General features: G+C 50.8%; 1 long non-coding RNA gene across 1 annotated transcript; it reads right to left on the bottom strand.

The window, feature by feature from the left end:
* Positions 1 to 435: 435 nt before the first annotated feature.
* Positions 436 to 1230, bottom strand: LOC148377077 (uncharacterized). The gene is made up of 4 exons (XR_015856994.1): positions 1092 to 1230; positions 937 to 1007; positions 696 to 800; positions 436 to 551 (listed from the first exon to the last, which is right to left on the bottom strand). It is a non-coding gene; the product is annotated as an uncharacterized LOC148377077 (long non-coding RNA).
* Positions 1231 to 7439: the final 6209 nt, after the last annotated feature.

The raw sequence follows: 7439 nt of genomic DNA, 5'->3' as shown, positions 1-7439 counted from the left end.
CTCCTCCACCCACTTGACATTCTAGAAGAGACAAACGCGTGGACAGCTTTGGAATGTTGTGTCATTTTCATCCACAAATTCTTTGGTTGACTGGAAAATGACATTTGCTTTTCTCCGCATTTTCCCAGCCACGTTCGGGGGGGGGGGGGGGGGGTTGGTCCAGTAATGCCAGACGGATGAGTGACTGAAGAATGTAGCTATTTTGTCTGAGAAAAAGGTGTGCTCATTGATGAGCTTACCTGTCCTTGTTGCTTCAGCGCTGACTCCAGATCTGCTACTCTGCTTTGATAGTGACCCATTTCTACCATCAGCTTTTCTCTGGTCTGAAAGGAGGAGGAGGGAGGCTCCTCCTCCTCCTTTCAGACCAGAGAACACCCGAGGCTGGGTGAGAACGGGGAGGCTGCGACCCGGCCGGGGGTTGCGGGAAGGGGCGCCACCTTGATCTCCTTCTCGGCGTCGTAGTCCCCTTTCGCTGGTCTGGGCTAGCAGAGCGTAGGCTCGTTGCAGCGCTTGATATTCTTGCGTCAGCTGGCGGTAGCGAAGCTCCGCCTCTTCATGCACACACCAATGCAACACAGCACTAGTACCAGAATCAGTCAGACCGGCGACAAAGCACCCGCGACGCAAAGACGAGTCCGATTCCAGGCTGAAGAGGAATGTTTGGTGCCAATACGCTGGCAGAAATGGCGGGCTACCTCTTCGGGTTCCGTGTCGGGGGTTCTGTCGGTGTGAAAAGACAAGGACGATCCGTCCGAGTCCACCAACACGTCTTCGTCGTAGCCGTAAAATGTTTCGATGACCTGCGGGCGCGGAAGCAAACATCTCTCTGAACAAACTGAAGCGACACCTCACGATGAATCGACGAGAGGAACGATAGCGAGAAAAAGGCCATTTCATCTTGCGCAACACCAAGCAGCCGCAAACAAACAGACTCACCTTGCAGGACCTCACGCTTTGTTCCTCCTCAGAGATTCTCGACGTCGGTATCGTAGCATCAAATCTCTCTCCTGTCGACACAAATAATCCGCCTTTGAGATTCTTTGGATGCAAAGGGAACGAACGGCTCCGGCGCAGAAACAAACGCGACTCACAATGACATTTCTGACATGAGCTCCTGTCTCCAGAGCCTGAAAAACACGTCACCGGCGATGATTGGAGGGACGCTCGTCTTTTCCAAAAGTGACAACTACAGGGTGTGTCAGGGTTTTCCAGATTATCTTTATCGTATCATTGTGTTGCTTTGACTTTGACTGCGACCTGTAATAAATAATATTATTTATCCCTTATTTATCCCTATCGCTTATCCCTTCCTACACAAAGTCGTAAAACACCCCTTGCTATGTTTTGACTAGAGGTCAAGGGCTTCCTCTATTCAATCCACTCTTACACCCACCCTGTTTCTCTTAATTAAAATGCTCGTGCAGGAGCCGAGAGTCAGACTTCATTCGTACAACGGATGGACTCTCCACCTGCAGGTGTCCAAAAGAACTTACTTGTCTCCCGTGTGGTTCTTGCAAAATAAGTTGGAGCGAGCGCAACTCTAACAGGGTGCATTTTGCCACTAGCTGCCTACGGACAATGACGTCGCGCTCGCGGCTCATGGTTGACGGGCTGAGCAGCCGGGCAAGTCCGTCGTTTTCAGCGCACAGCGAGTGGCAAAGGCGCTGACAAAACGGGAGCTTTGAGCTGCTGAAAACGGCAAAACAAGTCTAAAGCGTGTTCAAACGCGTGCGCACAATGCTCCTGCTTGAAAGGTCGGAATTTAAGGGGCCAATTTTTTGGATGGCGGCCGCCGGCCAAGCTTTGGACAGAAAAGGTTTCCTGGCGACAGCGAGCGAGCGCGGCGCTGCCGTACGTGCACCGAGTCGCCTGCCTGAAGACCTTGGACAAGTCGTCGATGATGTGCCGCTGCTCCACAACTTGAAGGAACTCCATTTCACCGTCCTGCTGGCCGCAACCGCGGTCCAGGTCATTGAGCGAACTAGGCCTTCTCTGTGGAACACAAATGCAGTGGACTCTGTTGGCACGCCGCCGTTGTCCGCGTCGACTTACCAAGCTTGCCATCTCCTCGTTCTCCTGGGTGACAAAGCGCACTTTGTTTTCAAGGCGACACAGCACCAGCGAGAGTTCTTCATTCTTCCTGCTCAGGCGTTTGTTTTTGTACAGGAGTGGCAGAAACTGGCTTTCTGTTTCTCTCAGTCGCTTTAGCTGCAAGCATGAAGTGCGGGATGTGAAAGACGCACAACACGCGGGCCAGAACGTATCCATTCCTTTTGCATCGGTTTGAACGGAATCGTGGCTTTGGCTCCCAATAAAAGACATCTACCAGGCAACCGACTCGCCGCGCCGCTCAACTAATAAGCAAGCGCAATGGGTGCCTCGCTGGATGGCGCGCATCAAACGTAGCGCAAACCTTCAAGCGTGCCGTCAATAAATTACCAGTTCATTGCGCTCTTCAGAAAGCAGGGCGTTTCGATCCTCCAGTTTCCTGATGACTGCGCTGAGCTCAGCGATTTTCAGATGAAACCGTCGCGTGTCCCGATCCTCCTGAGACTGAAAACGCCCCGCAACACACACACACAAGCACTCGTTCAAAGTTCAAAACTGTTTTTGTGCTACCTTCCTCCAGCAACGAACTAAGTCATGCGTACTGCAAGTGTGTGATGAGGTGGCTTACGCAATGAAGAGGATTGCTAGTAGCGGCGTTGACCCCACTTCCAGGGTAGTTTAGGCCCGCCCTTTGGGAATCCCTCAGGGCAGCGATCTGCTGCTCGGCAGCCTGAGTCTGCAGCTGAAGGCGGTGGACGTGGCCGGCCCCAGGGCTTCATCCAAAACACTAACCGCTCTGTCTTTCAGCTTGATCTCATCCGTCTGGATGTACAAACGGGGAGCGCTCAGGCAGGCGGGCAAACTCATTTGCCAGAATTGTGACAAAAACAAAGAGAGCAACCGGCCAATTTTTTTCTTGAATCGACTAGAACACCTTTGCTGTGACAAAAGCGAAGCGAGCAACCGGACATTTTCTTCTTGTGAAATAGAATAGAATAGAATGCCTTAGGTGTCATTGCACTGCAGGTATACAACGAAATTGGGAACATAGCCACGCACCGCGCATCTGATCAGTCCTACCAGTCGGCGGATCTCCCTCTCGCAGTCTCTCTTGGTTCGGCTCAGCTCCTCCCGATGCTGGTGATGAGCCGATCGGAGCTCGGCCGCTCGGGACTGCCAGGCCTGCTGGGCCGCTGCCAGGGCTTCTTCCGCGCTCCTGGTGGAGGCGACACCGCTCGGTCTCCCGACACCGCCGCGTCTCCTCCACCTCCGCCAGCAAAGCGCCCCCCCTCCTCACCTGAGCAGACATTGCGCCACACCGGGCCGTTGAGACCGCAACGGAGCGCCGCGACGCTTACTGGGGACAAGCTACACAATACGGTAGCGGCCGCATCGAAGCCCGACGTGGCGTGCGGATAGTCAGACACGGATAGAGCGGATCACCTTGTCCATGGAGCCGTCCCTCAGGCTGAGGACCAAGGCATTCAGTCGCTGGATCTCTCCATCTTTGATTTTGATCACTCTCATCAGCTCCATTTCATGCTGCCGCAGTAATGTCTCCCTGGTAATGGCTAACTCTTTCTGCTTCTCCTCATGGAGTTTGCTTTTGAGTTCCGTCATGGCGGCGGTGGCACGGTGGTGCTCCGCCCGCAGGTCCTGACTTCTCTCTCTCTCCAGACAGCTGACCTGACATGACTTAGACTTAGACTTAGACAAACTTTATTGTCATCTTGTCTGCACATGGTGCATACAAAACGAAATTCCGTTGCATACGTCTTACAACAAAGTAGTGATATTGCAGTTGAATAGAAGTAACATACCCTATGAAAATATATATATATACATATATACTATATATATATATATATATATATATTAAAAATAAGTATAAAGTGCAGCAGTGATAATTATGCAATAGTGCAAGTAGGCAAAACAGTATTCAAGAGTGTGCAGAGGAATGCTAAACCATGTATTAAACTTCTATTTAAAGGGTTTATACAAGTTCAGTAAAGTTGGTAGTGCGAGATAGTGCAAGATAGAGGTCCGTAGTGTCATAAAGTACAGTTCTGTGAATGTGTGATGCAGAGTTCAGTTTAGAGCTCAACAGTTCTAGTGTTCAACAGTCTGATGACAGCAGGGAAAAAGCTGTTGCAGAACCTGGTGGACCTGCAGCGGATGCTGCAAACCTCTTCCCAGAGGGCAGCAGGGAGAACAGTCCATGGTGGGGGTGTGATGGGTCATTGATGATGTTACGGGCACGGGACATGCAGCGCTGAGATGAAATGTCCTGAATGGAGGGAAGAGGAGCCCCTATGATCCTCTCTGCTGTCCTCACCACTCTCCTCACGTTCTTCCAATCGGAGGCGGTGCAGCCTCCACACCACACAGAGAGACAGCTTGTCAGAATGCTCTCTATGGTGCTCCTGTAGAACGTCCTCATGATGGGTGGGGGCAGGTGGGCTCTCCTCATCCTCCGCAGGAAGTACAAGCGCTTCTGTGCCCTCTTGACCAGTGCCGTAGTGTTCATAGTCCAGGTGAGGTCTTCTGTGATGTGGACCCCCAGGAATTTGGTGGTGCTGACCACCTCCACAGCTGAGCTGTTGATGATCAGTGGAGCGTGGTGAGGCTGTTTTTTCCTGAAGTCGACGATGATCTCCTTCATCTTCTCCTCATTCAGGATCAGGCTGTTTTCTCTGCACCAGCCCACCAGCTGCTCCACCTCCTCTCTGTAGTCCAGGTCGTTGTTGTCTCTGATGAGCCCCACCACCGTTGTGTCGTCTGCTGACTTCACGATGTGATTGGTGGTGAACCTGAGGACGCAGTCGTGTGTCATCAGGGTGCACAGCAGGGGGCTCAGGACGCAGCCCTGAAGGGAGCCTGTGCTGAGGGTGATGACATCAGAGGTGTTCTGTCCGACCCGGACTGACTGAGGTCTGTTGGTGAGGAAGTCTAGCAGCCAGTTGCGAAGGGGGGTGTTGAAGCCCAGGTGTTCCAATTTTCCTACCAGATGCTGTGGGATGATGGTGTTAAACGCTGAGCTGAAGTCCAGGAACAGCCTCCGCACATGGGTGTTCTTCTCCTCCAGGTGAGCCAGGCTCAGGTGAAGAACGGAGGAGATGGCGTCCTGAGTGGAGCGGTTTTGCCGGTCGGCAAACTGGAACGGGTCAAATAATAGGGGGAGTCTGGAAACGATGTGACCTTTAAGCAGCCTTTCGAAGCACTTCATCATAACCGGAGTCAGTGCAACAGGCCGGTAATCATTAAATGAGGTGATTTGAGGTTTCTTCGGCACCGGAATGATGGAGGCAGTCTTAAAGCACGCCGGCACTGTGGCTTGGCCCAGCGAGGTGTTAAAAATGTCTGTGATGACCCCAGCCAGATGACTTGCACATTCCCTGAACACACGCCCAGGAATGTTGTCGGGGCCAGGGGCCTTACAGGGGTTGACTCTCCTCAGGGTCTTCAACACATCGGCGGAGTCAAGGCAGAGTACCTCCTCTTCCTGATGGGGGACAGTTTTAACTGCTGGAGTGCCGTTTAGTGCCTCGAACCTCCCAAAGAAGTTATTTAGACCATTTAGAAAGTCAGCATCAACTACACCCACCGGGGGGGGGGAGGGTGAGTTGTAGTCTGTAATCGCCCGTATGCCTTGCCACATACTCCTGATGTTTTTGACGTCGTGGAAACGATCCTGAAATTTTCGACTGCGGTCTCGCTTCGCTATCCTGATGGCACGGTTCAAGTTGGCTCTCGCTGTCCTCAGTGTCTCCTTGTCGCCAGACTTGAAGGCAGAGTTCCGCGCTCGTAGCGTTTGACGTACCTCCTCAGTCATCCAGGGTCGTTGGTTGCCCCGGGTGATGATATTCTTAGTGGTGCTGACGTCCTCGGTGCATTTGTTGATGTAGGCTGACACAGTCATGGCACACGCATGTCTAATCTACATCGGGAAAACTGGGAGGGAGGGAGGCAGGCAGGGAGGCAGGCAGGGAGGCAGGCAGGGAGGCAGGCAGTGTCTGTCTGTTGAGGTTTTCACCTTGTTCTTCTCCTGCTGAAGTTCTAACTGGACGTCCATCAGTTTGGTTCTCAGCTCGTCATTGGCGGCCTGAAGGGCGTCCGTTCGCTCCGCCTTGGCCCGCCCTGCCGGAGCTCGTTTGGACATCTCTTACTCGAGTCTCGCCCGGTCGTCAGTCAGAGATCACAACATTTGTACCTGGAGAGCACAAACGCAGCGCTGTTTTCCACTGGCTTCGAACTCAACTTCAATCGGTACCGTAACTTACAACATCATAAACATAGAACTAGCTTGACTTATTCATTGAATAAATGCATTTGGTTCTTCAAAACTGCATCACGCAACATAGCGTGACCGAGACGGCCGTTATCCACCTGCGTGAAGTTATTTGGTGAAATGAATGAGATGTTTAAGACACCATCGTTCTGTCTCTATGTAGATGAAGGTAAATAATCGATTGCTGAAGGTCCAAAGGTGTTGTGATAAACAAATAAACATATTAGTGATTAGTGACATATTTGTGATAAACATATTAGGCAGGATAATCACATATGTTAACGTGACTGCCCACACTGTATTTATTTATGGTTATTTGTTAAATCGAGTACTGTTAGACATGAAATAGGAAGTGTTTAACATAAATGGAAGACGAAAGGGGTACTCACCATTGTAGCTCCTGCTGGTCAATGATACGAGCCTCTTCTTGCAGTGGAAAACATACAGCCAACAAACACCGTGGAACCTAAAGGAATGAAATTAAACATTAACATTTAGCCTCAACCAACATTCACAGATACAACGCAACGCAAACTACACAAACGTAAATCTTTTTAAACACAATGAGTTGTACTTACCGTGTACGCTCTAGACGGTCCACTTGCAAGCGGAAAATAAAGATATTTCTGTTGATAATCGTCGTGTTTGTATCCGGTGTCTCGCTCAAGGCCATTGCGCCCACAGATTTGAATTTTGGCGAGAGTTCAGCCTATTGACGTCATTTCCGCGGTGTAATACCCGCATATCTGAAACGGCAAAGTTAAGAGTAGAGTTAAATAAAGTTTTTAGTCAACGCAATAATTTACAACCGTTGACCAGTCGAAATAATCGTCGAAATTTGGCGTCTGTGGCTGGAAGCAGACGCCGAGTTCGACATTCCTCCCAAACGCCACACTCCCTTGCTTTTCAGGGCTAAAAAAAAAAACAGTTGTAATTACCTTGTACGCTCTAGACGGTCAAGTTGCAAGCTGAAAACAAAAATATTTGCCTTGTTAGTCATCGTGTTACTAACAGCTGTGTCTTGTTTGCCAGAACTGCCGCTTTCCTACTTCCTGTTGCAAGCCACGCCCACGGATTATAATTTTGCCGTGAGTTCCGCCTA

The sequence above is a fragment of the Syngnathus floridae genome, unplaced genomic scaffold (assembly GCF_059516105.1).
Source record: "Syngnathus floridae isolate MCC-2025c unplaced genomic scaffold, RoL_Sflo_1.0 HiC_scaffold_421, whole genome shotgun sequence".
In the NCBI taxonomy this organism is placed as follows: domain Eukaryota; kingdom Metazoa; phylum Chordata; class Actinopteri; order Syngnathiformes; family Syngnathidae; genus Syngnathus; species Syngnathus floridae.
The sequence above is the reverse complement of the archived record's forward strand: the minus strand, read 5'-3'. Positions and strand labels throughout refer to the sequence as shown.